At 37.3% G+C, this 22,369-nt stretch overlaps 1 protein-coding gene across 1 annotated transcript in view; it reads right to left on the bottom strand.

The window, feature by feature from the left end:
- Positions 1-20,596, bottom strand: part of LOC577428 (pleckstrin homology-like domain family B member 1) — a 77,846-nt gene extending 57,250 nt beyond the window's left edge. Inside the window, exon 1 of the mRNA XM_003729333.3 lies at positions 19,932-20,596. The gene's annotated coding sequence lies outside the window, so the exon portion shown is untranslated. The remainder of the gene's footprint in view (positions 1-19,931) is intronic.
- Between the last annotated feature and the right edge of the window lie 1,773 nt (positions 20,597-22,369).

Genomic DNA, 22,369 nt, shown 5'->3' with positions numbered 1-22,369 from the left:
AGCTATATTAAGAGGTGTTGTGGTCTTGTGGATGGCACAGGTTAAAAATCCCGCCACACCACTCATCCCCTACACAGACATTAATCTACATTTGCCACTCTCCGCCCAGGTGAAGTTAACTCCTGTCTTCATATTGAGTGCATTCTCAGGTAAAGCAATTCATAAGCCTAACTAAAGTTATTATTAAGACAATGCAATTAACTACCATAAACCAACAAATAATGTTCATACTAATGATTTAACCTGGGTCAGAGTATAATTTATAGTCTGATCCAGGCTAAATCATTGGTACGAACACAGTTTACATAGTTTTGCCCTTTTTCATTCATCACTAATTTCACACGATATCAAGGATGTCATCTATATTACTCTCATCTGGATCTAAGCACATGATCTGACCATGGTCTGACCATGGTCTGACCCAAGTTAATTATCAGTGTGAATGCAGTCTGTGATGACCACTAATTTCACCTTATAAATAATGTCAAGGATCCATTACCCTTATCAGTAATCCACATGGTTTGTCTGTGGTCCTGCCCCCTATGGATCAAATGTCATGACTCAGGAATGCAGACAGACATGGATGGGCAGGTAATATACATGCAAACTGACTGATGATGGTCAACAAGCTGATGGTCAACGAGATGATAGTGTCTGCACTGTGAGACTATGCTGAGGGCATACTCCATAGGCTCTGTACTTCAGCTGCTCTAGACAAGGACACAGCCAGAGATTGACAGAGCTAGGCTCTGCTCAAGGCTTTAGGAATTGTGGTAAGGTGTGAAATTAGAATCTGTGAAATTAGAATCTGTGATTGCAGACTATATCAACCTTTACAAAGTTACCATATACTATTGTAGGCAGCACATAAAGATTTTGTTAAACAAGCTTTTGATTTGATACCCCCTCCCCCAAGTGTCTGGAGTTTTGACACTATCTCTTTTCCTTCACAACACGGATCTAAACTACAAAGAAGTGAAAATCAATTTTGCCTTGAAACCAAGCTACTCTAGCTCCTCCCTAGTCACCAATAAAAACTAAAACAACAACAAAACAATCTGAATGAGTTAGCCCCTCCCGCAACTCCCTTCTTACTCCCCTTTCCTGAAAGACACACACTTCCAATAATTACTCCCATTTCCTTTCCTTGCAATTAACTTACAGGTGATAAAGGACGAACGAGCGAAGGCAACAAAAATATCTCATCTTTTGATAGGATGAACGAGAAACTGAATTGTTTTACGGGATCTTCTTAATAACAGTTTCTCTTTGATTCTGGTCAATTTTTCGTCTGTCATATCGACGTCGGATCCCTGGGGAGCGCCGAAAATAGCGTATCTGTGACGTGCATGCTAGAAGGTATACATTGAATGAGTTAATGAGGTAGAATGGAGGTCAGGAAAGGGGTAATTTTGCGGACATTTCGTCTGTTAAAATGTAAGAAAACTGTCCTTCGACTTTGGTCACCTGGTTGTAAGTGGCTAGTTTCACCTTTGATAAACCTTCTTACAGTAACCCACTTCAAGAAAATGAAAGTTTATGAAATTTTGTGTGCGGAGCAAGATACATGTATGTCAGTGTTGAGAATTTGTGTTTGATTGATTGCAACTTTCTCAACTTTCTTATTTTTAATCAGAATTTGCTAAAACTTTCACCGACCTGTTTCTCTCATTTTTCTGCTTCTATTTTCATTAAAACCAATTTAATATCAGGGTAGACCTCCCCTTTAAAAACACATATGAGCCAAGCAAAAACGCTTCAATTTTCCTTCATTGACCTGCTAAAGCAAGACATGCATAAAACGATTTTCATCCTTAAAGGCATCGTTTAACAATGTTAAATCGAGATGCACAGTCCTACGTGTTATCAGTGTTTGTGATATGGTGTTATATTAAAGCCCTAAAAAAAATTGCACTTCAAAATGATCAAGAAGTGCCTCAAAAAAGTCAAAATCTTTGAGTGACAGGTTTCACCATACTCATTTTCCCCGATAGACTGTAGTGTTATGAAAACCGTTTGGAAAAAAATTTCATTTTCCAATCATAAATATTTTGATAATCAGACAGCTTATAAAATTCATGGGGTTCCTGACTGACCTAAAGGTTTATATTAATAATTGCAGCATGAGCTAAATCAAGGATTTTATAAAAGGATCTAAGACAAAGTTAGCCAATTCCTTTATAATAATAATAATACTCAGTTTTTTATATAGCGCTTATTAGAATCACTATTAGCGCTTCTAAACTTGGAGATTATTACCCCGGCTTTAGCTGTGCTGCCATTGCGCCGCTCTAGCATTTTAAGGAATTAATTCCTACCAGGTACCCAATTACATCACCTGGGTTGAGTGTGGCAAACGTAGATCAATGTCTTGCCAAAGGACATTAGTGCCGCGGCGGGACTCGAACCGCGGACCTTGTGATCGACAGTCCGGCGACATAACCACTCGACCACGACACCTCTACCTCTTTAAAATATACAGGACTATTTGTCATCCCCAACAGTACCCATCAACTGTCAAATTAATCAGCTACCCCAATATGTCACTAGATAATCCAGGGGACAAGTTCACGACCTCATCTGTCAATTCAACCTAACCCCCATTGATGGCTAGGGAACGGGTACATGGCCATTTACTACTGCCCCATTCAGACCACAAAAATTCATTGTATAAACATAAGAAAACTGTACATCCATGTGAACAGTACTTTTTAATTATAGTTCTAATATTGCATGAGACAACCACCACCACAGTCTCTTCTTTCCTTAACTTTTATACATCTTATATTTAGTTTATCTTATATCTTATATTTGAAGCGTTGTAGAACAAAGTGTTGTACAATGAATCGTTGTAAAACAAAACGCATGTTTGAGCATCTGAAATCCCAATCTCATCTAATCATTGTGTTGTACAAAAAACGTTTAACTGGTCAGCTGCCATGTCAACTGACCTCTTAAAAACTACAACGTTACTTTATACAATGTTGTCATCCAATGTGAATGCCCCTTATGCTACATATGACATTTCTTTATACAAGGATCGTATAATCATATAAGTTTCCTCTCGTCTGAACAGGCCCTATGTCTACTCCGGAAATGAGCTCCGCCCCTAGTCCCTTTGGTAGGTCGTATTAGAAAAACAGCCGCTGGCTACGATTACACTACAAGACGTAGCATCAAAGGACTGGGTAAACCGCCCACCGAATCTTGGCTATTCTTTCCTCGGTTGGTCTTTCATGGTTGACCTAACAAGCCCCAGACTTGGATAACATATTACATGGATTTGCAGCAGGTCGAGATGATGCGGAAGGAAATGGGGAACCAAAACAAGAATTAGGAACCTGCGACACCAAATTTGAAAAGAGAAAAGTCTGAAAGACTTGTAAACTTTCGATAGTGGTGGTTATTTTACCTGAAAGCTAAGAAAGCAATAAATGCTTGTAAGTAAGCAACCGGAAGGCCGACGGCTTTAGGTCCTCTCCGAGGGACCTGGTAATGAGGAATAATGCCTTACCAAAGGGCATCAAATTGGTTTCGAACCCGGGTCACCAGATTACCGGAGACCACTGCTCTACCGACTGAACTATCGCACCTCCTCCTAAACTTCTTATTCCGTGTATGACTTGAATACCACTGTCACATTACTGTTACGTAATGGAGCTCAATAAAACACAGAGTTAAAATTATGACAACTATTAGCTTTGATTTTGTAAGATATCAATTTTCATAACAAACCGAACATCATGACAGGTTTTTTCTTAAAGGTACTATGTCCCTTTTGCAGCCAACCTCAAATTTGGTAGAACTTTGTAGGAATTATGAATATGTCATGTATGTCCTATCTGTGATATTTAAACGTTAGCAGTGTCCTCGTATTCAAATTATGCAAGGAAACCCGTTTACTTGCTAGACTTCACTGTCAGACACTATTGAGTGACTGACTGGCTTTTTTCCTTCTCTAGTAATAACATACATGAAAAGAGTTGTAAAGGATACATGAGCATTTGTCTATATCAATAACCCACTTCTTGTGATGGCCAAGATTAAACTGATTGAATCTTTGCGCAGCATAAAACGTAATACCATTCGGTACAATTGTCTCAAAATCAAGACTATTACTTTTGGGCTCTATAGCCCTAAAGTCGATTTGACAAATAATAGTCGTTATTTTCCCACTTGAAGACATTTTCAAGCCCCACCTTTTTTAGGGAAGTTCTAAATTAGTATTATCTTTCAAATGCAGTTGGAATTTAACTTTCTAATTTTTTGGCCTGCAAATGGGACATAGTACCTTTAATAACTGCACTCAGATGGCATGGTACACACAAACAAGTGCACAAACGCTAATGATATGTGGGCACAATTTGATTACGAAAATCAAAATTACTTCAGTACAATCAACGATGAAATAATTTTCCCAATACCACCCACAGTTCCATGGGTGTCAAACTTACGTAATACCTATTCATCAGGGGGGGATGAATGAATAGATCATCCCCCCCTGATGAATAGGTATCAGTTACGGATCGACACCCATGCACAGTTCCTATCCATACATTGCATTTACATCCTACATGTACATGTATGGAATCAAAATGAGAACAAATACTTGCAGAGCTCATCTGTAGAATTAGATTTATGAGTAAATGAAGTACCGGTATAAATATGCCTATACAATCCCACTTTTCTAAGTATCAGATGATTAATGAGTTTCAGTTTTCATCATTAATCAAAAAAGGAAGTTATTCAAGTGTCATCGGTTGGTAACCTGTCAAAAATACAGCTGCTTTAATTGATGGGAAATACCCACATCCACTTCTAACATATATGCAACGGTAAGAGGGGCATTTTATTTCCAACAGTATGTTTATCTGCAGAATAATCATTCTGAAAGTGAAATATAACCATAAACTGTTATTTTTCTGAATCACAAACCTTTTGAATTATGAAACTCATTTAATTTTCAACCTTCAGCATAACAAAGCTTCTGGGGAAATGAATCTTCACAGTAAAGAACCTTCAGATTCAGAAACCTTCAGAAAAATGAAGTTTAGAGTGCAGATCTTCAGAATTACAAGCCTTCATAATACAAAACTTCAGAGTAATGATCCTTCAAAATTACAAACCTTCAGAATAACAAACATAAAAGTGAACCTTCACCGTAACAAGCCTTTAGAATTAGAAACCTTCATAAGAGCAAACGTTCGGAAAAAGAAACTTCATAGGAATGAACTTTTAAAATTAGAAACCTCAAAAACAACATACCTTCAGAAAAAATGCCATCTTATACCAGAATGCTTGCACTTTTGAAGTACCGGTATATATGTAATGAAAGATATGGTCAGCTTCCTTTAGAGAGACACTCTGTTGTAGATTCCAGGGTTTCATTGTTCCATAAGTATTATTCATGAAAAACATGTATACGGTACACACTTTTAGAATTTTTGTTTATTTTGGTAAAATGTAAACATTCCATTCACACCTGAAAAGAATGGTTGTATTTGCTGAATGGACTATGGTGTTAGGACTTGGGAGTAATATTAACCCAAATTATTGACAATGTGATCTGTTTTTATATTTCTCCTCTTTCCCTAGTCCCTCTCTCTTCCTTTCTCCTTCATTCTCATTTACTTTTTTAATTTAAGGCTCTCTTTCCTTTCTATCCATCTACACTTTATCTCTCTCAGGATAATTTGTTATTCCCCATGATCCACCTCTTGCCATATCCTCTCTCCCTCCCTCTTTTGTTCCCCTCCTTCTTGTTTTGACCCCCTCCCCTTCATTTTCACTTGCACTTGCACTTGCACACTCTCTCTGACTCTCTCTCTCTCTCTCTCTGACTCTCTCCCCCTCTCTCTCTCTCCCCCTCTCTCTACCCCTATCTCTCTCTCTCTCTCTCTCTCTCTCCCTCCGCTTCCCCTCCCCCTCTTTCTCCCTCCCGCTCTCTCATCTTACATGTGTACAGTATTGAAGGGTTGAAGGGTAGCGTGTAGGCACACTCCACAAAAAGAGGGCAAAATTCTATTTGAATTCACAACAACAAATCACTTCATATACAAACATAATATTACATATATGGGCCTACAAACCTAGAAAAGAGTGTATCTTTCAATCTATAACCAGTGCAAACTCAAACACCATGGCCAGTTCACTTGTTGATATTCACACTTGATTGCCAATGTGAGTATTCGCCTTCATACCTCATTGGAAAAACACAATGCTTGTGATCAGGCAAGTGCAAACCACAATATTTATTATTTTTTACCAAGGTCAATAAAAAATTGACAGAATGGAGATATTTGCTTGGAAGCGTATTGTTCGCTTGGAACTAATGTACACAGAAGTTGTGTGTTTAAGAGAAGGGTAGCATCATTTGAATGAGGCCCGACAGGTAATTCAACAAAGCATACATGTATGTTCAATGCTAAAGAAGAAGTTAACACACAAAAAGTAATACAAAGTTTGAAAGCAAATGGATGAATCATCTGTTGAAAGCCAATATAACTAATTAATATCCATTTACTCAGAGCTATCTGTACCACCCTTCTATCTCTCAAAATAATAATAATAATAATAATAGGCATTTGTATAGCGCCATCTATCTCTACAATGCTATCAAAATAAGACACTATATTCCAGGTAGACTCTTCGCTAAATCATTAAATTTCATCTATAACTGCAACATACTTTATGATGGCTGCTGGAGCTAAAGCTAAGGTAATATATTTCATAACTATCAAAATGCGATTATGAACAAGTTATCTCCATTAAGAAACAGATTATCAAAGATTGTTTAATTGCCTGCGAAGCAAATATATTTCTACCCTAAGTGCAAAAATAACAAAATACATTTTATAACAAAAACTCAATTGAAACTTTGTTAACAATTACATCACACAATCGTAGTGTACAGTAACACTTCACAATCATAGGCCTAGTTAAATTTAAAATCCCCACATCTTGTATTTATAATCTATGATAAAATCTCCTGGTTGTGCTAGAGACGAAAGCAGGTCAGATTTGTGATCCTCGTTCTTTCGTGGATTACCGAGTAACACAACAACACTATTCTACTTTAAGCATACATTGTAGGTGTTAATTTACAAGATTATTTCAGGCATCAGAAAGATGATTCACTACACATACTACAAACAAGAGTTGTCATGAACACGTATAAAAGTCATAGTATAGGCCTATTATGTACATGTAGGTCAAATGTATTTTTTGTTATAAAATAACTTTGTTTTGTGCTTTAGGAATTAGACCCTTATTATCTAAGCCTGTGATTTGTGGAATTAATACTAATGGACATATAATTTAAATGTAAATGATACTCTCTCCAACAAGTTATGCTATGATAAAACAATATTTAAGAGAGAGTTTTAGTGATGTAGGTCAAACACAATTTTATAAAACCTTTGTGTTGCGTGAAGAAATCAAGCACTTAAAAACTAAACCCAAGATAATATCATATTCAGGAAAAGGGGAACATTGTTCCTCAAATAACTCGTTACCATGGCAAACAATTTGTAAGGGGACAAATTTCTTGTTCCAGCCATTCCTAAATTACCTTATCATAACGCTGAATCTACCATATAGGCTGAATTTATTTTGTTAACAAAAATTGTATATTTTCAAATCTTTATAAAGAAGATAAAACCTACACAATGGGAGACTTCTGTATGTGATAAACTTGTCAATTTTGCAAGTGGTCTATAATTAAGAACATATTGGATTAAAAAATCATCAATTTTGGAATATGTTGAAGTTTCTTTCCCTGAGAGTAAAAGGGCGGTTCAACAATCCTAAAAGTTTCATGTCCTAACAGTTTTGGATTGAAACGCCATGTGTTGATAAGCTGTGTTTTCTTCTTTCTCTTTCTTCTTCCGTTCAACTTTCAAGATAAAAATAGATCGACATGTAAATGACTCAACCAGAAGTCATGAATTTCACAACGCAATGTGAAGAGCGACTCATCAGCTAGCAGCACAACAAATGTGACCTTTAGTCCCACACCTACAGATCCATGTCTGTTAGTACCGTGGATCCTAACTATAGAAAACACATAGCCCCCTCGCCTGGGCTGCCATATGGCACACTGTGAAAGAATGTGGCGGCGTGAGTCACAAGCTGGAGCCCGGGGAGCTTTCGGATCGACTCCAGATTTTTTCGAGCCCACCATATGTCGACTTGATCATACCGGCAATGTTTCGTCCTATTTTCACAATGGCTGCATATCTGGAGCTAGATTTGTGAATGTCTAGCCCCCAAGGCTAACATTTAACAGGCTATAAACACATTGTACAAGCAAAGTTCATTTTAAAGAGGCTTTATGATAAGATCTATTCAAGTGAAATTGTTACAAAAAGTACTTGCCCACACCCAAAATTAATAATAACAAAAAATATCAACTACGGTATGCAAGGTGCTGCTAAAAACGGGGCAAAGTTCGAAGCATTTGAAATTGAGGCTTAAATCAAGACATGACTAAAATCATTTTAACTTTTGAAGGTCCTACAGAGGTTAACAGTTGCAATATTTGTATGAGGTTGTACTCTGGTGACATGATGTTATCATATAATGAATACCGTTTGGGTTCTTCATACAAAATAGTAAAATTCTTACTATATAAAAATATCTATATAACTGATTTTACCATGCACTGTCTTTATGTCAAATAAAATATTAGTTTCCATTTCTTGACGCTCTTGGTGACTCTTAGGAAATTGAGAGCTTTTTTCATCATGCTCAACAGCCTGCTGAAGTGCAGTTTTGATCTGAATCAGATTGAAAGAATTAATCGGGTATTGCTCTGAAAAAGTGGGAACAAATCTTTTGAAAGTACCGTAAGAATGTATGACTTGTCTTGCGCATCGGGTACATCTCTGTCATGGCAATTAAACACACATTGACAGTATTCATGCAGACATTTTTCATGTATTGTATTCCTGATCGTGACTTCTGAACTTTGTAAACTTTGTAAAGTCAGCATTACATACTTCAACGTACATCCTCCTGTTCAATGAAGTTTTGATTCCATTTAAATTCAGGGTCAGTGAGAAAAAAAATTACACAGGAGCAGTACATGAGCCATTTAGCTCTGGTAAGCTCTGAAAAAGCTCTGTTAAAAAAAAAAGTACTGAAATAGCATTGTAAAGTAAATCACAAATGAACAACACCAAATCCTTAAGAACTCCTTCAAAACAAAATGATATTTCTACATGGTTCAGAGATCAATAATGGCTAATGGTCTGAACTAATGGACCTGTGGAAATACGCTTTGTAAAGGAAACTTTGTCTTACTGTTTCCTGACCATTACACATACAGTAGTACTGAAACTTGTGTTCTACTGGGATTCTTGAGTTACTTCCTAAACTTTTACAAGTGAGCTTTTGATACTTCAGGCGCAACTGCCTGTTGAGAGCAGTTTTGATGTGACTCAGGCTCACAGATCAATGATGATGTAATGCTCTCTCTCTGGAAGAATGGAAACAGACATTTAAAGGGGAAGTCCACCCTGATATTAAGTTATTAATAACACATATTAACCTTTACAAAGGGAGATTTTTTACTTGGATAATAATGATGCAATGCATAATGAAACCAGCCTTTTGAAACGATATCTGTCATGAATTAATTTTTTTTCTTGCTTTGTTTTGTGTTTTCTTTTCGGACACATACATTTTATCTTTTAATAACAAGTATTAGACCAACGGCAATTCACCATTGTGACTTACAGTTTGTACAGGTCTGCATAATTTTTATTTGTTTTATTCATAAACTGAATCTAGATAAAATACAATGTCACAAACTGTATTGGAGATTGGACAAATTGGACCAAATGGCAATTCTCCCTGGTGACTAACAAGCTTCGCACAGGTCTGTACAAAATTACCCAGGCAAGGCCGGGAAGCCAAGCATGACATAGCAAGTCGAGTCTAGTCAAGCTGTGCCATGACAAGGAACATGATAGAATATTATGGGGCGATAAGGGATGTTTGGGTGGAAACTATGGCTTCCCCTTGATATGAAGCAAAGGAAACCATGGACAACACAACGAGCTAAGGAAACTGTGGACTACGCAACGAGCTAGCTAACAAATTACACCACAATCAAATCTAAATTACAACACAATTAAATCTAAATTACCTTGTTACATTGTGTCTTTGTCTTCCTTGTATATCTATTATCTATTGCCACAGGAAAGCATAATAGAGGGGGGGGGGGGGGGGACGTCGCTTGAGCAGAAATCATGGAAACAAGTTCTTAACTGTTTTGACCAACCTGTTCTGTAAGAGAACTTAATCATTAAATATCACAACACAATAACATCAAAATTACAACACAATTAAATCTAAATTACCATGTTACATTGTGTTCTTGTCTTCCCTCGTATAACTATTATCTACATTGTACTGTCACAGGAAAACATTATTGAGGTGAAATGAAGTAAAAAAAACTTTGCTTGAGCAGAAATCTACTGAAATCAATTGTCAAAGAATAGTCTTACATGTATTTATGATCTTTTCTCAATTTAAATTGCCTGACAAAAAGTGAAATAAAACCTTTAAATCCTATCTCACAAACAAAGTGTACATTGATTTGACAGTAACATGAATAGAACAAATGTTTCCTTCCGAATCCACTCGGACAAACCAAGATGTATACCATCACAAGGGCATGGCTTGTGACTGCATGCATGTAGTTGATGATGAATGGTATGGTTTATGTTACGGCCACAGAGTACGTACATGCTGAAGACATTATTAACCAGCTTTCTTATCAAACTTGCAGATGACATTCAATAATGATTACCAGAAAGCTCCTATAACGACAAAAATATCTCTGCCATCTGTGGCCAGGTTCACATGACAGTCCCTCAACTTTAAGTTTAGCTTGAGGTTTTAACGCTGACCTTATCTTGTACCTAAGCCTAAGGACAAGTGTGCAGATGCATGGTTTGAAACTTCTAATTTACTTGAAGTTTTCAGCCGCAAGCTAAACTTTGAGTTTACCTCATAAATTTAAATTATTTAAATTGAATTTAGATTATCTCGTAGTTAGGGACCTATCCGCAGACACACTCATCATGATTTTGAAACTGTAAGTTTACTGTAAGTTTTAAAGTCCATCTGCACTGGTTGACCAGGGGATTAGACCTCCTTGCAAGGTCACGGACAGGTGGTTATCTCATCAAATCAGCTCTTAATTAACAAAAGAAAAAGTGGATCATGGGGGACCAACAGGCACCGATTAGGAATTGTTTGCTATATAGAGGGCGCTAGTAGCTATAAGTTGGACAGTGGGGCTTTAAACCACAAGCAACAGTATGGGTGATATGAAAACCACCACAAGTTTTGCACCTTGTGGACGTAATTAACCTGAAGTTTCACTAACTTGCAGATTATAAAACGTCTGCTTGCCCAACTTGCAAGTCTTTAACTTGATGTTTTGGTCCCATGTGAACATGCAACATTCTTTAATACTAATTGTGGGCCATTGTTTCAAACTGTGAAGTTCGCGAACTAAACATTGACCTAAACATTGACCTAAACGTTGAACTAAACTATGACCATCCCGTGTGAACTCGTCTTCTGCCATCTGTGACAGTTGTTATGACCCTGCTCTGCAAACTGTGTGTACAAGCTGATGAATTGTTGTCGAGTCACAGCTGCATGTGAAAGCAATGTCTAGTGAACTTTGGACATACAAATATAAGAAGCAGTTTCAAGCAAACAGCAAGAAAATGAAGAAACAGGGCGAGAGAGAGAGACACACACATACATGAAAAGGTCCATAAAACAGGAGAACAAGCTGTAGCTGCAGAAAAAAGTAGTACATTTTGAAATAACGTACAAGTGGAAAAGATAACATGGCAGTTATTTACATACAGATTGAAAAAAAAATAGTTAAAGAATACGAGAAAGAGATATTAAAAAACGATAATATGATGATCGTTTTAACAAACCACAAAATAATATCTGTGAAAATAAATGTTGTGTTTATGTGAGTCCTTTCAAAAGAAGAAAATGTAAATTCCATTTTGGGAATTTCACAATGCTTCTCTTAATTTATCAAACAATCATATTTCTACATATTGAATATCTCTTTGCTTTTCACAGTAATTATGCAAACATACAGAGAAATGGAGTATTGGAAGCTCAAAGATATCCTTTAGATGCAGTATTAATCCATTAAATATCCTAGATTATATTAACAATCGGTTATGGCTTTGACATTGGGTTACTAGCTTGGTCAAACATGTTTACATCTAGTCAATAGCAACAAGTGTTCACCTATAAATGGTAGTCTCATAAAAGGAACATGGACTGCTAGATCCATATTTGAAATAATCTTACAGCATCAGTTAAATCATATTACCCTTTGAATTCTATAGATTTTTAAACTACATTGAATGATTTGTGTGTTCTTAGGCTAAAATATACACATAACTTCCATCTTCGAATCTGTGCAAAACTAGGATCTTCTCGAAGACGTTCTCAATCACCCACAAAGTTCTGAAGGCGGAGACTAGAGATGTACAAATGGGGCAACACCAAATGCAACTATTGACTCGCCAATGAGTGGGAATAGGAAGACAAATATTGCAGAGAGCAGATTACAGACCGAATCAAGGATAGAAATCAAAGGCTTAGCCAATAATAAGATTATTAAACAACTTAAATTTCTCAAACAGCACATTTGGACATCGTATTGCAATAAAGAAGAAGGAATGGTCAAAAAAGGAATGGTCAAAAAAGGAAAGATGAAAGCTTTTTATTACCTTATTTCCAACTTCAAGGAAGATAGGAAGTGTCTCTAATTTGTCTAAATAACAAACAAACAAAAGCGGTGATTTCAATGATTGGGTATGACCTACATGTAGTTTTATTTAGTCTAAATACCTGAATGAAAACTATAGCTCCTAATACTATGACACCTTTTTAAAATATTATCCTCCTATAAGATGATTTCATAATTAGAGAGAGAGAGAGAGAATAAGAGAGAGAGAGAAAAAAGAGAGAGCATAAGAGAGAGAGAAAAGAGAGAGAGAGAGAGAGAGAAATGAGAGAAAAGAAGAGAGAGAAATGACAGATAGAGAGAGAGAAAAAAAGAGAAAAGAGAGAGAGAGAGAGAGAGAGAGAGAGAAAGAGAGAAAATAGACAGATAGAGAGAGAGAGAGAAAGAAAGAGAGAAAGGGCGAGAGAGAGAGAGAGAGAGAAGGAGAGAGAGAAACAGATAGAGAGGAAAGAGATTCTTGCTGTCACCAGCTAATTACACTGGCATACTGGTTGTCAGGATGAGAGATTGGACAAAGGTGATAGGAAGCACGCTCTATCATATCTAACTAAACATACAAATTAAGCAAGTACGGTACAATGAAAGTGAAACCTTCATAAATAACCGACAATAGTCAATTACCAAACTTAATAACAGAAAATGTGAGCATATAATGCCTACTTTTGCAAATCAGTTCAATAAATTGGGATAGACATTGTCAGATCTGCAATATTCTGCTATTACTGTAATCAAATGATCTTTGAACTATGACATTAAAATGATTGATCGTACAACTCTATCTCAGAAAGAGAAATGCAAGTTCTTGAGGGTCAAAAAAGTGTTCTGTCTATATTCAAATCACATGGCATTCTACTATTCTAGACCTACGCAGTCAATATCTAGACCTGGCTATATCTAAAAAGAGGTCCTACTCAAGTCAACATTGGGAATAAACATTCATAAGAGAAAATATCACATGCCGAGGGCTAGAAGGGCATTCATTCACTGTTGAGCCACACAACATAACACCGTTCTTGCTCTTGTCAAAAGATATTGACATTTGGAAAAGCTCCTCTTCCAGTCTCGCAATATAAGACCCCGTTCTCATTCACTTCGTTGGAGCGGTCTAACTAAGACCCGTTCCTCAGGAGCAGTTCTTACGTGAGTGAGAACGGTCAAAGTGGTCCAGGAAGTGGACTTCTGGACCGCTCCAGAAGACCACCTCAGGAGGTGGTCTTGAGGAACGGGTCTTATTAAGAGCGGTCCAACGTGCAATGTGAACGGAAGCGTACTTTGACCGGAAGTGAGCTAGTGACGTTCCGTGCGAAACATGTAGTACGGTACATACGGTTTGTATTCCGCGCGCGAAAAAATTGACCTGCTGACCTGAGCTGCCATAGCAACAAGACCACTTTGACTCGTGGAGCGGTTTGAGCCATAAAAAACTGCTCGGAGTGTGTACGCTCGCAAACCGTTCCTCAAGACCCGTTCCTCTGGAGCGGTCTAACTAAGACCACTTTCAAAGTGAGTGAGAACGGGGTCTAAGATATATCCAGTGAACCATTGTTATAAGATAACATCTATTATCAAAGAGAAACCAATCTATCTTTAGTGAATGACATATAACTTTACAGCCGATATTAGTTTAGACTGTCCAGTTCCTGTTGATAGAACGCTAGAGGTCAATCGGTTTTATAGCTTGACCTCTGTGCACATTTACATTCATTAACTTTACTATACACTAATGTAGTATAGCATCGATAGGAATGTGGGGTTCGGACTTGTAGAACTGTAAACTTCCACAAACAACTTTTGCAAATTACGTAAATGGTCCAGATTCGTACTGGGGAATGACTGAATCGTACAAACGATTTTGTTTGTGTTGTAACATTTTTCTAAAACCTTGTATCCATTACCCAGAAAATATGCTAGGAAGTAAGAGCTTTTCATCATTTCAACTTGTAGCATTTCACCTGTATTCACCTGTATTCACCTGTCTTTTTGGGCACCTTAGTAAGACAATGTCTTGCAATGCCCTCCCATAGTTCATCAGTACACTACCGCAAAAAGTTTGTTCCTTAATACAATAGGTCCATTGCTGGATCTGTGGGAAGACTCAACAGGATTTCTTGTAGCATTTCTTTCTACTCTTGTTCCCAAGTACACCAAGTACACCCAATATAAGGCATACATGTACGTTTTCTCAATGTCTGGACTGGGGCAGTTACATGTACAGTAGGATAGGATTCACAGTCTGAAAATTCTAGTTCAGTCATTGAACATCCTAAACAACCTATCTCTTTCAAGGTCCCCCGTTTCGCATGTATGACACAATACGATGTCAGCTGACAGCCTCTGACCAATCAGGATGAAGGGGCATTGTGATCCATTTCAGAGGTCTGTTATTTTAGGAATCCATCTCTCTTCTTCGTCATTTCCATCGTTTCCATTCATAAAAACAAGCTTAGAAAAACAGTCTAGACACGGCTCCATAAATAGATAGAATGACAGTGATACGGACAATTGCTGCTTAGAGTATCCAATTGCAAATTTTGCACTTTTGTCTTGTGAGGGTCCTTACAATAACAATAGTTATTTGCAATGTGAAGTCAAAATAATGACTCACGATTATTTACCACCACAACTGCTTTAGGATTACTGAAGTAGTTTCACTACATGTGTATTGTGTAAATATTGCATGGAACTTAAAATGCAGTTAATCTTCTTGATTTATTTAGGGACATGAACATGCATTTATGATGATGATGATGATGATGATGATGCTGCTGATGATGATCACTTTTATTACTATACAACTATCAGCCTTTTCACACACAGCTAAAATTCTGTAAACATGATTAGTTTAAAGGGTATTTCTGCTGCTGCTAATACTACTACTATTATTATCATCATCATCATTATATAATCAACATTATTATTCTATATATCAACTTTTGTTGGGTTTCGTGATTACCTACTGCTCTTAAAATGCACAGTAGTGCCATTGCGCATTGAAGGTCAGGTCATATCAAACAAAGCACACGCTCCATCCAGTTTAAACATGTTTAAACCGATCACACACAAAATGTCAAGCTCTCTAGATACGTACTTCGTATCTGCAGCCTTCTTTGAGGGGCGTATGAATCGCGACTTTGTATCTATCCGAACATCGTATAAACGATGTTCACACAGGGAAAATTTTCTTTAAAGGTGTTTAAAACTGTTGAGTTAAACATGTTTATACTAATCATCTCTAGATACGATGAATTTTAGCTGTGTGTGAAAAGGCTGTATGACTACTACTATTTCTGCTGCTACTACTACTACTACTATTATTATTATGATTATCATCATCATCATTATATAATCAACATTATTATTCTATATATCATCTTTTGTTGGTTTCTTAGAGGAAATTACATCCAAAATCATTTTTTTCTCCTAACATTCCATACTACATAGCAAATGCTTTCTTTTGAAGGCAGGCTAAAGACATTCATATTAGCACCGTTGACAACTGAATACTCATATTCTTCATGCTTCTAATGCAGGAACCACCTGGTTCCAGTGGAGAGTGGGTTGAATAGTTCAGTCAATTATTTATGCATCTACATTATGCTGTATCCCTCAATAACTAAATGTTAAAAATGTTAAAAGAACACAAACAGTACATCTAAACAATGCATTTAACAACATTCAATTATTTCCCTATTTCACAACAATGCCCAAAAGAATTGTTTAACCAAGGGAACACGAGCAACAATATTTTGGTCTCGAACCAATCATGAAATACAACAAACACAACTGTAAACCTGTCAAAAGTAGTTATCATAATCAAACACAGAAAGAAGGATTATTTAGACAAGTATGACCCTCAAGGTGGAGGTCCATACAGAAAATCTATGAACTTTAGATAGTCCAAGGGCTTTACTGCACCATAACAATAATAATGTCTGTTCAGAGCTGAAGGGCCTTAACTCTGTGTTAAAGTATATGAGTTAACACCCTTCTGGCTCCAAACAGTGGATAAATACTGGAACCCGTATAAATATCTCCATATTTACCTGACCTAAATCTTTTGTCAAGGATTTATGTTTTGGTGGACTGCTGTTGGTGATCTATCACTCCAGAAACTCTGGCAGGACTCGCTCAACAAAAACACAAACCACAAATTTATTCCATGTTGTGCAGGACAGTAGGCATTAAAAAATTCCTTCTGCCACTAAAGTGCTCAACCCTAATAAATGTCATAAGGCAGCTAAATAATCCATAGCAAGAACACTCTGTAGAAATTTAAGACAGATCATAAAGAACTTGGAATAAGACTCAATTACTTACTTTAATCTCTTACAAGTTGTGCAAAACACCACCAACAACAAACTCCTTCTGGTTATTGACCCCCTATCAATGGCAAAAGGCCGCTGAAAATCCTATTAAAGTCAGAGAACACTAAAGAGCCTTCACACTTTAAATGGACCACCCTTTAGCACATTGTACAAAACACCATAACAAACAAAGTCCTTCTGCTTCTAAAAAATATATGAATGACATAAGGTCACTAAACAATCCTTCACCGAAGAAAACTATGTACACGAAAGACAGATCACAAACAACTTGGAAATAGGACTTTATCAACTTTACTCACTTGCATGTTGTGTAAGACCCCATTCTCATTCACTTCGTTGGAGCGGTCTAACTAAGACCCGTTCCTCAGGAGCGGTTCTTAGGTGAGTGAGAACGGTCAAAGTGGTCCAGGAAGTGGACTTCTGGACCGCTCCAGAAGAACACCTTCCAAGGTGGTCTTGAGGAACGGGTCTTATTAAGAGCGGTTTGGACCGCTCTAGCGTGCAATGTGAACGAAAGCGTACTATGAACGGAAGTGAGCTAATGACGTTCCGTGCGAAACATGTAGTACGGTACATACGGTTTGTATTCCGCGCGCGAAAAAATTGATCTGCTGACCTGAGCTGCCATAGCAACAAGACCACTTTGACTCGTGGAGCGGTTTGAGCCATAAAAAACTGCTCGGAGTGTGAATGCTCGCAAACCGTTCCTCAAGACCCGTTCCTCTGGAGCGGTCTAACTAAGACCACTTTCAAAGTGAGTGAGAACGGGGTCTAAGACACCACCATTAGAAAAGTCCTTCTGATGCTCACCCTATCAATTTCAAATGGCTCTAATGCTCTTTTCACACTGGTTTTGCTTAACCCCGTACTTTGCTTAGCCCCGTACTATCCTTAACCCCGGACTATTTTGTTTGGCTTTTCACACACGCCGTTTTTAGTCCCGTACTAGCACCTATTCCGGAATAAGAAAATTCACGCTGTTCTCAAAGCAATTCGTTAACCCCGGATATCGTGAATGTTATGATTGGACATACTTCGCATCTGGCCAGCTGCGATATGCTCCATTGCGTAGTGCCGGACTAATTTTCGTTTCTGTTCTCATTCATTTGCTTGGCACCGCAATTGCGGGGTTAGCAGGAGTTAGCACCAAAATTGCGGGGTTAGCCCTGCTATTTTGCAGGGTTAGTTAACCCCCTACTATAGGTGGGGTTAGCCAACTTTAGCCCACTTTGGTAAAAGCCAGTCTGAACAGAAAGTGGAATAGGCTTAACCCGTACTATCGGTGGGGCTAAGACCCCCCCCCCCCCTTAACCCCACCTATAGTACGGGGTTAAGCAAAATATTGAAGGTGTGAAAACAGTAACAGTATCCTCAATTGTATACATGTGGCATACTGCCAAGCTTTAAAGTTACAAAGTACAATGAGTACAGTCGACTACAAAGATGTTATATAAAGCCTTTGATAAGGAAGCCTTGATTATAATTTATAATCCAAGATCTCTATAACAAGTTTGACGATCGTTAATGAAATGATGTCTTTAAAACACGTAGCAATATACCCAACTCCCACAAGAGTGAACTTTAAATAACTTCAATAACACTAGTATAGGGTGTAAGAAGTATACGTTGAATGTGAAGACATGCTTTAAAGTATACAAAGTACAATGAGAACAGTCGACTACAAAGATCTTATATAAAGCCATTGCAATGAAAGCTGGGATTATAGTCCAAAATCTATATAACATTTACCTGATCAAAAATGGAGCAGTATTTTCAAAAACAACAAATCATCCAAGATCCTTCAAAAAGTTTGATGATCACTATGGAGTGGAGACATGATCATCTTGTAATGTACATCTAGCAATGTACATCTTGTAATATACACCCAACTTCCACTAGCATGAACATAACTCCATGCAAGTAACACTATAGGTTGTAGATTTCAATGAATAGTATTTGGAAATTTACAAGTAGACTTTGAATGTGTAGACTTGAATGTGAAGACGAAGAATGTAATGCATACTGCTACTCAGGAATGAGGATATCCGATGGTACACTTTGTGTAGTTCCAATATTTCGACAGCCATCATCCACCAAAGCCCTGTAATACGATCCCCTTGTTGACTGGGAGAAACAAAGATGATATCCAGACCAGACACCAATGGCAACAGTAGGTATACATGTAGGTATGAAGTGATGAATGGTTTAATAAGGATACAGAATTACTTTATGGAGTTTATCTCTAAGAAGAATAGTAAACTCCCTTTAAGTAATGAAGATTAAGTTTTGACTTTCCTCACAATCAGTTTTTGTTTTTTGTTTGTATATGATACTGCTGCTTTATCTAATTATGTAAATAATTTTATGTGATTCTTGTGATATTTGCTGTTATTTTTTAACTGTGAAAATTGAGGTAGTTCACTCCAATATTTGTGAGGAGTGTCTCCAACACATGACCATGCCTCAAAAGTTTATGTAAAAATTATAATTTTATATTGGTACAGTATTGAAAATAAGTAAAAGATGCACACAGACTATGAAGAATTATGCAGAGATGATATACCAAAATAAAATGAATTACTCACAAGGAATTCCTCCATAACAAGATGTTACCTCAAAACTTTTAATATGTGAAGAAGATAAATACTGAAGTTAAGTGGGATTTTCACAATGAATTCCTCCTTCACAACTCGTCAGAAGTACATGTACATGTGCACACAACGTCACTGCATTAAAGTTTATGCAAAGATGAAAAGTGATATACTGAAATATTCACAAGGAATTATTATAACACAAGTACTTACTGGTATGTGTGGCAACGGTAGTGATATTCCAAATATGGCCCCTGAATGTAGAGAGATCACACTGAATCACTGCCCAGTATCATTCCTTCGGTATGACAATAATCCTCTTTATACAATCACAGAACAAAGCTCTTCCAACCAATGGTCAAGGAGTTGTTATTCCCTTCGCAATTATGACTAACAGCAAGTTCAAACAGCGGAGATAGCGAGTATAATAGTCTCAACTATCCACCCCCACATCAGTTCAATACACCTGCAGTCTTCAAGCGTACGCTAATAGATTAACGATGCTCCTACTACCACGGGCAGACAGGCTAGGACAAAAAGGGACCCCTTTAACTGTTGCTCCGATACACTCCAATGCCCCTATTGATCAAGTTTTCAGAAGAGTTGCCACACTCTGCATTGTCCTACGGGGAGTAGGAGAGACAGGGGTGGATCGTGTAGTAACTATGTACTGGTATGAATCCCCCCTTGGAGCTGTGTAGGCTTGGTGGTAATTGTTGAGAAGTGGTAGTAGAAACTGTGTGGTTGGTATCGGTGTACTCGTAGAGGCTTACTGCGTGACCTGATACCAGTGAGTGAACTCCCTACGCACTGCCGCAGCGGTGTAACGATCGAAGACCTCCAGTGACCGACTTATACATCCTTACTACACACAAAGAGTATGCAGGGGAGTTCAGAAGTTTGTTTCATTGGGAGTCCTTAGTCTTAATCTGCAGACTCTTTTATGTCTACAAGAGTTGCCATCTTTTTAGCTGGTGCTTGTTTCATAAAATGTGTCTTGACTCTTGACATCAATTAACCAACAAAAAATCCTTGTATCTTTTTACATGGAAAATATATATATGCAACAACCTGCCTCAATGGCCACCTCTATATAAAGGCCATCTCTCTATATAGTCTAAAGTGGTCACATCCATAGTCTCCCTGTACTGTCTGTAGAAAGGAATACATTATTGAACCTGTCTAGAAAGGCCATCTATCTACAGTGACTATGCTTCGTATTTCCCTTTGGTGGCCTTTGTACACAGGTTTGATAGACCTACAAACAGTGGAAGTATAGTCCTGATAGTTCCCAAAAACTGTAAAATCAAAATCTATTGCAAAAATTTAGTTTTATATCAATTGTGATTCATTTATGTTGAAGCAATGCAGCATAATTTTTTTTTTCATCTGAAGCAGTATGAAAGACTTGCAAAATTCATGAACATTTCTAGTGCTACACTTCACAGTAGAATTTGTAGAATTTTATTGACTCTTTGACCCCCTCTCGGGTATGAGAGTACTAACAAACATAAAAGTATTAAAGAAAATAGCAATGCACAGTATATGTTTACTCATCAAAGACAGTCTGTGTCATAGACTACCACAGTATGTATGTATGCAAGAAGAAGTTTAGTTTGTGTTGATTGCCATTGGAAGCCTGTCTGTATCTATCACCCATGTATGTTATCTCCATCAGTGTCATGTCAACACATCCCTACAAAGCATAAGCACAGCTAATGACAGATGATCAATAGGCCTATAACTCAAGGTAGTCTATCACTACTGTAATGCAGATGCCTTTAAATCCTTAAAGGTAAAGACCAGTATTGGAAACGCCCCAATTTCAAAAAAATGAAATGGAAGCTCTTATTACCAATCATGTGAAAGAATATGTTATGACTAATACATGATGACAACAATTTTGCCGGGAAACCGCCTTCTAATTGATATATTTGGTAAATTAGTTTATCTATTGGGATGTGATAGATATAACGCACGTGTCGCGCACGTGTGCGTAGTCCCATATACATCTTTCTGTGTACGGTGCTCGTAACTTTACTAAGACTGGGCCAAATTTCTTATCATTTTGATGACTCCAGAACCTTGCAGTACACACCAATACTTATATACTAGATGATCAACCTTTTCTGTTCGATTCCACAACGTTTCTTTCACAATGCAATCGCATGACCAGAACTGATCTTTATCTTTAAAGAATGTTCAACTACAGGCATGTATGCAAAGTTTTTTGATACCGGTAATAAAAAATATGTAAAAAATCAGAGAGGAAAGTGGATTATAAGATGGTGTAGTCTATCGCTACGGTAATTCAGACGCCTTCAAATCCAAAAGTATTTTTCAATTATGAATGAAAAGTATTTTTACAATAACAAAATCAGCGATGCAAGTGGATCATATAAAGATGTTGTGTTGGTAAACAGATTTTTTTTTTAAATACGGATTCTGTATCTTTTGCAAGTAGGATAAATTGAGCACTGTAAATGTAAAACAAGGAACTTCTGGGAATTTCATGAATGGTTCAGGGCCCCTTTTCACAAAAATTGTTATCAAAGACAATTTACAATGCCTGTTATAAGCTACTGTAACCCCTGCATTTCATTGGTTGAAAGCAAAGTTGTTATAGAACTTTGGCAATTGTTATTGATAGG

The sequence above is a fragment of the Strongylocentrotus purpuratus genome, unplaced genomic scaffold (assembly GCF_000002235.5).
Source record: "Strongylocentrotus purpuratus isolate Spur 01 unplaced genomic scaffold, Spur_5.0 spur5_scaffold_1, whole genome shotgun sequence".
Classification (NCBI taxonomy): domain Eukaryota; kingdom Metazoa; phylum Echinodermata; class Echinoidea; order Camarodonta; family Strongylocentrotidae; genus Strongylocentrotus; species Strongylocentrotus purpuratus.
Note: the sequence above shows the minus strand (reverse complement) of the source record. Positions and strands in the feature narration are given on the sequence as shown.